The sequence below is a fragment of the Dryobates pubescens genome, chromosome 4 (genome assembly GCF_014839835.1).
Source record: "Dryobates pubescens isolate bDryPub1 chromosome 4, bDryPub1.pri, whole genome shotgun sequence".
Taxonomy (NCBI): Eukaryota; Metazoa; Chordata; class Aves; order Piciformes; family Picidae; genus Dryobates; species Dryobates pubescens.
In genome coordinates this window covers 46,549,126-46,558,137 of record NC_071615.1, presented here as the reverse complement: position 1 = coordinate 46,558,137, position 9,012 = coordinate 46,549,126, and the positions used below count along the sequence as shown (strand labels likewise).

Genomic DNA, 9,012 nt, shown 5'->3' with positions numbered 1-9,012 from the left:
TCGCTGTTGCCCGCGGCGGCTCACGACGAGTACTACAGCCCGAGAAAGGAAAGCCCCCGAACCCTCCCTTCTCCTGACACCTCCGGCCCGACCCGAAAGAGCGAGCCCGGCACGGGGTGCAGCCCCGCGGCCGCCCAAGGCGGGCTGCGGGCGCAGGCGCCGTGCCTCGGTGTGTGCGGGCACCCGCGGCCTCACGGCGCGGTCAGCGCCTGCGCGAAGGAGCGGGGCTGGGGGGGCGGTGCCATCGTGCGTCCCCGTGTGCGGACAGGGAGCCCTTCCCCTTCCCTTCCTTTCCTTTCCCCGGGCCTCCCTCACCTCCCCCTTCTCCCCGTCCCTCGCAGGGCTCCGGGCCGGCGCGGGGGCTTGTCTGCCGCGCAGAGAGGGAGGGAGGGAGGCGGGGAGGGAGAGAGAGAGAGGCTGAGCCAGATCTTCATGCCACTGCAGGCAGCAGCAGCAGCAGGTAAAACCAGCCCCAGAGCATCTGCTCCCCTTAACCCGCTTGTCCCCCTCCTCACCGGCCGCCCTGCAGTCAAAGTGCGCCGCCCCCGACCCGGCTCCCGCCGAGGCCTCACCCCAGCGGCGGCGGCTGCTGATTCCGCTGCCCCCGGCCGTCACCGGGGAGCAACGGGGCTGGCAGGAGCGGCGAGGCCTGCGCTCGCCGGGCCGCCGTCGCTCTTCGGCCTCTTTACGCTCCTTCCCGGGGGGCTATCCATGGTAGCCGGCGGCGCCCCGGTGCTCGGCCTGGGCTGTGCTATGGGCAGGTGTTCCCCAGTAGGGATCTCTGGAGCCAGAGCCTCGTTTCTGGGAGGTGAAGGCAGGGAGGGAGGAAGAGGCAGCTTTGTCACAAGGTTTTCCCCTCAGGATTTTCCCTCTTTATTAATAAATTGTTCATAATTCTGGCGGCTGAAGAGGGAAATAAAGGTCTTCATGAGTTTGGAGTTTTTCCCCTCCAGGCCTTGAAAAGCATTTTTTAGAGGTAGCCTGGTTTGCCTCCTCTTTTCGTGCCCTAGAGTCTCTCTTCCTCTCTGTTCTCACCTATGTGACTCAATCTGTGCTAGCTGTCCAGTTTATTGCCATCAGTGGTAGATGCTTAACTGTCACACTTGTTTTTCTTTTGGGTACAGTACTTCAAATGGTGTACAAGTCTGGATTTCGGTGCAGGGGATGCAGTTTTGACATTTTAGCTGTTTGAGAGTTCTGCACTCTCCAACTGGTGTACTGTACCCAGCAGTAGTTTACTCATTGCACATCCTGGAGGCTCTATGGTCTGCTTTTAAGAAATAGTTTTTTTCCATCATAACATAACATTGTTTCAGTGCTATATACTCATGAAAGTCATAGATATGTGAAAGAACCGTGTTCCAAAATGTACTGAGATGGGACATGGAAGACATGAATGTACTTCTAGTTCTGCCACTCCACTCAGCAGCATCCATGAACTGCTTTACTCTCCATAATTCTGCCTCCTTTTATTTAAAAACACTCTGAAAGTTGGTTGCAAAACATCACATGAGAGAGTGTTTTATTTTAGACCAATGAAACCTCATTAAAGATGTCATTTTTTGGTTCTGTTACTTGCCACACTCTACTTCAGTTACTTACTGATAATGCCTCTTCTGTGAAAACCAAAGCTACAAAAATATAGTCCAAATAAATGTGGACTTATTGTTGGTATTGAAAATCTTTTAAAGAAGTTGAGGATTGTGAAACATACAGTTAACTTAATCCTAGATCCCACCTCTCTCTGGATTATCATCCACTGTTTCATTTGCAACTCACAAGTTGAAATACCATAAGAGCTAAAACTGAGTACTAATGCATCGTGGATGGTAATGATTTCTGGTTTTGAAAACAGCCTTTTTTGGGGGTGTATATAAATATTTGAGTTAACACAGCTGTGAATTAAAAGTTGTCAAACTTTATTTTTACTGACACATGGCCCATGTGTGACCTTAATGCTGTTACCCTAAAAGCCATATGTATACCCATAATAGTAACATTGTTACGACTGAGGTGGTGTTGTGACCCTATCAGGTAAACATAGAATTAGACACAGCCTACTTCAAGGAAATTGTTTGGGTTTAAAATTGTTTGTCTTACTTGAAACTTACTTACTTGTAACTCTACTGCTGAGGCAACAACAGGTGTATGAAGTGTAGAAGTACATAATGAACTTCAGTTCATAACAAAGTATGAGACCATGAGCAATTTCATGTATACTGGGAAGACAGTGCATTCCCCCCCACCCCCCATATTTTATGATGGCTTAATAATTTAGATACTTTACATAATTTAGATGGTAAACTCCTATGAATACTGACCTGAATAGTGACCATTTCAAAAGATACTAATCTTTTTCATCCTTCTGTTAGTGAGACAAAAACAAGAGTCAGTTCTCCAGCTTTGTGGATGCGAAGGAGACTAAATAAGGCCAGTATGGTAGCTTTGCTTAAAGGGATGAGATTCTTGAACATGTTACTTTATTTTGCCTTCTTAGAAATCTGAGGAAAGCCACTAACTTGATTTTTTACAAATAGTTCTTCAGTTGCTGCTGCAATATTTGCAAAGCTCACTTTTCACGCTTAGATGGTTCATAGCTTTTCTTAAAATACTGTGCTGCTTATGAGAGTGGAAGTTCCCTTTGGGAAGCGTAAGTGAAGACATTCCTCTCACATTTTTCCTTCCTTGCATTACAGTGTTGGTTTTACTCAAACATTGTCCTTTTCTCTTTTGTTTGCACTTGCATCTTTTGGACTGTGGTACTTTGTGTTAATGTGCAAGAAAAATGTGATATGGTGGAAATATGTTATGCATTCACTGCCTGCCTATGATTTATGCTAATGTGGAGATCATCTTTGCCGTCTCTGGGTTATTGCTATTACAACTTCAGTTTTCACTGGGAAGGGCTATGCAAAAAAGTGATTTACATTTTGCCCTGAAAGGAATTTTGTTGATGAAGTCTTAGGAAGTTTACGTTGTGCTCCATCCTTAGGAGTTTTATCTTAAACTGTTAGGTATGCTGCTGTAATTGACAACAGCTGTTGCTGAGAATTGTGGAGAATAGACAGTTTCTAAGATAATCAGTTCCTAGTCCATTTGAGGCTTTGTTGATTAGCATGTGTAAGAGCATTTTGGATCAGGAGCCAGTGATGTCTGCAGAGTGCAAATGTGGTATGTTAGCTAAACAGTTTGACTTAGACTCTGTACTGCTGTGTAGTAAGAAAGCTATAAGTTTTGTGTGCTTTTTCTTATTTCATAGGGAAGTGCCCAAAGCAGTTCAATCTGTAGCCTATAAAAACATGGATCTTTGGCTGAGTTGTATTCTTGGAGTAAGAGAGCTGTTAGATGTGATAGAAGAAGTTTCTTGCCTGTGTTTGGTTGTTACATTGCTGAGGCTTAAACGCTTTATTTCTGACCTGCAAAAGAAGCAGCGTAGCTGTCACTATTTCCAGTTTTTAGGAAGCTAGCTACTGTGGTCTGTGATTTACATAAGGATGTTGTATAAGTTATCTGAATGTCAACTTTTTTCCTGATGTCACAGCTTCTGTGTTCACATGTTTTTAAAAAATAAAGGCTTGGAAATGAAGCAGAGTGTGAGATCTTTGTATTGGACAACATTATAGTCGGATAATTTGTGTTCATTTTATTAATGTTGAGCAGAAAAAGGCATGATTACTGTGGGAATCTCTCTGTGTCAGTCTTTGAGGAGAAGTAGCTGACCATATTTATACTCTGAGAGTTGAGATAAGAAGCAAGTGGCAAGCCGGAGTGTTTAGTCAAACTGCTTCCAGACTTGGAGACGAATAGTCAACATTCAGCATATTTTAGATGAATAAGGTTGATGAATTACCAAATGGAATGAAAGTAGGTATTTTGCTTCTGTTAATGGTTAGGTGTAGATTTCCCAAAAGCTCTGTGTCATAACATGACCTGAAGTCTGGTTGGAAATAGTTTGAAAATAATAGGAAGAATAACATGTCACTGGTGTTGAAACTGAATGTAGCAGAAAAGAGACAGCATCATGGTGTCCTGTGTTCTGTTTAAAAAGCCTCAACATTCTCCTTCTGTACTATTTAATTTGAGAGGCCTTTTGTTCTGTTAATGAGCTGGCAAATCGCTATTTTAGGTTTATTAAAGAACATTATTACCACACTACTAATTAATCTAGCTGTGTGTATGTGGAAGATTCATGTTCTTGCTTAAGTTCACTTGAAATTAGGACTACCTCATGTTGTGGTGCATTTAGAATGGGGATCAAATCTATCCTAATACATAAACATTTCACCTTAAACCTTGCCCCATCAGTCTTTGTCTCAATGGGTTTGTTTGCAGAACTTCTAGTTGACTAAGCTTTCAAGGGGGTCCAGTTCTGGAGCCCCTGTTAGAGGAAGGAACTGGACATACTGGGGCATGTCCAGAGAAGGGCCATGAGGATGACTAGAGGGTTGGAACTCCTCTCCTGTGAGGACAGACTGAGGGGGTTGGGGCTGTTCAGTGTGGAGAAGAGAAGGCTCTGAGGAGACCTTATTGTGGCCTTCCAGTATCTGAAGGGGGCTACAAGAAAGCTGGGGAAGGACTTTTTAGGGTGTCAGGGAGTGATAAGACTAGGGGGAATGGAAAAAAAACCTAGAAATGGGTAGATTCAGATTGGATGTTAGGAAGAAGTTCTTCCCCATGAACAGGTTGCCTAGGGAGGTGGTAGAAGCCTCATCCCTGGAGGTTTTTAAGGGCAGGCTGGATGTGGCTCTAAGCAACCTGATGAGGTGGTCCCTGCCCATGGCAGGGGGGTTGGAAATAGATGATCCTTGAGGTCCCTTCCAACCCTAACAATTCTATGATTCTATGGTTCTGTGATACTGAGAAGCTACCATTTCTCTGGATGGCTTGTTTCAGTGATTCATCTTTTTTCACTATTTAAAAATAAGGCATGCAATTATTGTTTGAATACATTTGAATGCATCTGTCTTTTGGTGGTTCTTGTTATCTTGTCTGAATTCTCTGTCATACCAGACTGCATTAAAACTTGATTTGTCGCTTTGACACTGTTTTCACTCCTCTGCATGGTGGCAGTCCCTAGCATTTAAAGACAGATAAAGTTTTTAAAATACATAAGTTTAAAAGAGCATCAACAGTTCAGAGATGTGCTGGGCTGACTACTCCAGTACTCTCGGATAAGTTTAACAAGTATGCTCATTTAAAATGTTTATCTCAATGTTTTTTTAACATCTGATCTGAAACATCTGCTTAACAAACGAATTGGGAAGAAAATCAATATAATGTGATATGATTGTACCATTTTGAATTTTTCCAACTATAGAATGAAAGTGTTTTTTGAATATTTTTGATTTTTTCCTCGAGATTTTTAACACTTGTGCCACCTTTGTCTAGTTCTGTGCCTCTGCTGTTGCTGAAGCAGTGTTTGTTGCTCTTGGTTGTGTCATAGGAGGTTGTTTTATGTGTCTCAGTTTTCTACACTCTGTAACTCTCATGTCTGTTGATGTTGATCTGGCCTTCCCTTTTCTACGTTGTTGATCTTGCTGCCATTCCCTCCCCCCTTACACTTCCTTCTATTTTTAGAAAACATCAGGTTTTGAACAATCAGGATGAGCTGTAGCCCAAATGGTTCTCTCTGCTAGCTATAGCCTGATCATAGATAAAAGCCTTCTTAAGGAAGTTTCCATTTTCATGTTTTCCCCTCTGAGGTTTTTCTTCTCCAACTATTTTGTTTATAACACTTTTCAGCCACAGAAATTGTGAAACCTCAGGAATATGAACATCTTTGTGCATCATATGTTTACATACATGTTAATTGCTATCTGATCATGATGAGTAATTCTTACACTGTCCCCAGCTTCTAGTCCAGTGGCTTGCTCATTTTAGCCGCTGCAGTGGGATGCAGGATGATTTCTTCGTGTCAGTTATGGTGAACGTTGTAACTGTTGCTGATAATTTTAAAAACCTGATGTTTTTCCTGTTGGCTGCCTAAAATCCTGGGATATCATGTTTCATTATTGAAGACTTCAGCTTGGCATTTTTCTCTCAGCACATTACAAATGTGGGCTTACAAAAAAATCCTGCTATTCTCTGGTTTGAGCTGATGGTCTGTAACAGACCTCTTCTGTCACCACCTTCTGAGTCAGCTGCCTTATTTAACCCTTAGACCCACATACAGTCAGTATCCTTTGGTTCTGAACATCATGTAATGCATGTCTGAATGGTGTTTCTTGTAACCTGGGTTGTGCCTGCTTGATAATAAGTGGGATTTTTATTTAATCTCTAGCTTCTACACACATGTACTTTTGGCCTTTGTTGGGAAGAGTCATAGCTGTGCGATGTGTACTGAGAACAGACTTGAATTTCAAGATGGTGTGGAATTTAAAGATACTTCCTAGAACTACAGAAGTGCATTTTTGGCATATCAGCCTCAATCTGATGTTATTGTAAGAATTGTACCTGGTATCATAAGACTTGTCATCCAGGCCATTTTTTTGTCACTTGGAGTTGCCAACAGCAGATGTTTTAAAGGGAGTTAAAAAAAACCCCTCTCAGTTGCTGAATAATCACTGTATTGTGGAGTTCCTCAAATGTTTGTCACTTCATTAGGGTTTATGGTGCTGATCCTGCCCCGTAATAATTTTTTTTTGGTTCATATGTAATTTTGTAGAGCTGTGTGTTGTCATTATCCATGGAAGTATGTAATTTTAAAAAATAAATTACAATATTGTCTTTATAATCTTCTTTCTGACTGTAAGGCTCAGCACTCTTTTCTGAATGGTTAAGAATAGCTTAAAGCATGAGAGTTACATGAGCACCACTGATGATTGCTTCTTATCCACTGTGCTTTGGAGGTATCAACCCCAAATTTGATTTGGCAGAATGATGCCCATTTACTTTTAAAAATCTCATTAATCACACATGGTGTTGATCAATGTGATTGCATTCTGGATCCTGAAATTTTCTATTGACACTGGTGGATGTGAACAGTGATTCCTGCATCCTGTGTGCTCTGGATATATACACTCTTTGTTCCAACATTTTTTCCCCCTCCTGTCATTGTTCATAGCAAGGTAACATCTCTACCTGGATAAGAATCTGCCTATATTCTACTAACTATATTTTACTAACAATATTTTACTAATTGCAGTGTGACATGCTGCAGAGTTGAGAACTGTTGATGTTATTTTCTGGTCTTCCTCAACAAATAAACATTCAAAATTGAGATTATTTTCTTAAATTGTGATTAGTTTTTGTATCATCTCTGCTTTTAAGGAACTTGTCAGTGTTCCTACTGACCTTCCAAATGTAAGTTTGACCTTTTTCTTCTTTTTTTTTCCCTTTTCTCAAAGCAGAGATTTTAAAACCTGTGGTGCTGTGTTCATGTTTATTTCCTAAGCATTCTGATATCAGCAAGCTTGCTGCACTGTAAATCTGAATAAGGGTTTTCAGATTTAATGTGGTACTTTGATTTCTTGTACCTGCTTGACTAAAGGTTGTCTGGAGTATTCACTCTTAACATTTAGTATTTTTGTAGAGCCTTTCATCTATGCAAGAAAATAACAATAATCATCTTCAGTAAGAGAGAGGTGGCTTACTCAAAGCCAAACAACAACTCAAAAGAGCAGCTCCAGTTAGAACCCAGCTTTTATAATGTCCCATCACAGGACTATAAAATGGTTTTCTTTTTCTAAATCACAAAATTTGTTAAATAGGTGGAGTGAAAAGTAATTTAAACATGTTAAATAGTAGACTATGGAAGTTTGAGAAGAATATGAACGCTTACGGGACAAATACAAGTAAACATTTAATATACTGCTTTTTGTGTAAACCTGCCAGGTTATTTGATAATTGTGCTGGGGAGGGTAATGGGGTTATGAATTTCTTCAGTGACAACAGTGGCTCCCAGCTGATCCTCATGCTTGAGTTGCCTGTCCTGCTTCCTATAAAACAGAACTGTTTTTCAGAATGGGGGCTTGAACACCTGCAGCATATAGAGCTCATTATTTCGATTGGAACCACATATTAAAAAAAATATGTGGGAGCCTTGCTTGTCTTTCAGTTATTCATGAGTCAATAGCATAGTGTTTTCTCCTTCAGGCCTGACTCATTTTTAATTTACATCATTTACACATATGCCTGTGGCACTAATAAATATACACAGTATGGGGAAAAATAATAAATTCAAATACATTACGAGGCAATTCTTTTATATATGTTTGTGGGGCTTTTTGGTAGCCTTAGAACTGAAGCATGTGCTGCTTCTGACAAAGCCTTTTGAAGTTTGGTACACCCCATAATCTTTATGTGCAGTGCATTAAGCTGTCAAGGCTAGCAGGCCCAGTATTTAACCTTCTTTGGGTTTTGTTGTAAGTTCTTGTTTATAGCTAAAGCATATACTGATGGTGCCCTGCCAGTTTCGCTGCTTCACAAAAAATATGTGGCAGATAATATTGGAAAGATTCTTTTCTTTCGAAGTATGCAGAAATATGGACTCATGTAAATAGTGTTTTTGTGGCTAGATGAGAGAACAGTGAGTGAGCACGAGTAGAGGGAAGTGCAACCAGCAGGAAGTTTCTCACTTCCTGTAATCAGAAGAAACTTGTGTCTCAGTCAGTGGAAAGGTCTCTTCTGAACACATCAGTGATGCGTGTTCATTGTGCGTAACAAACATTTCAAGTGTTCATTCTAAAGTCAGTGTCTTGAAACTAAAAAAAACCCAAGCAAAACCAAAAGGTGTAAAACAGCTAGCATTTTGGATTGATGGAGTGTGTGTATTACAGCTGAGACTAGGGTTATTATGTTTATTTTTCAGATGTGCTTTCCAAAGAAGGTAGCAAGCTACAGTAAATGAGAACATTTTACAAATCAAGCTAAACCACCATTTTGTTTAGGAGTTTGCTTCATGAGTTTCTGTTAAGTACTTACATCATCCCAAAATGCCCCTTGAAATTTTGAGGTGGTACTTTGTGTAGCACTTTAAATAAGTTCATTTTAGGCACCCAGTTCTGCTTTGTA

At 41.1% G+C, this 9,012-nt stretch overlaps 1 protein-coding gene across 1 annotated transcript in view; it reads left to right on the top strand.

Moving 5' to 3' along the window:
• Window positions 1-256: 256 nt before the first annotated feature.
• Window positions 257-9,012, top strand: part of TBC1D5 (TBC1 domain family member 5) — a 329,215-nt gene continuing 320,459 nt past the window's right edge. The window contains exon 1 of the mRNA XM_054161226.1: window positions 257-460. The gene's annotated coding sequence lies outside the window, so the exon portion shown is untranslated. The remainder of the gene's footprint in view (window positions 461-9,012) is intronic.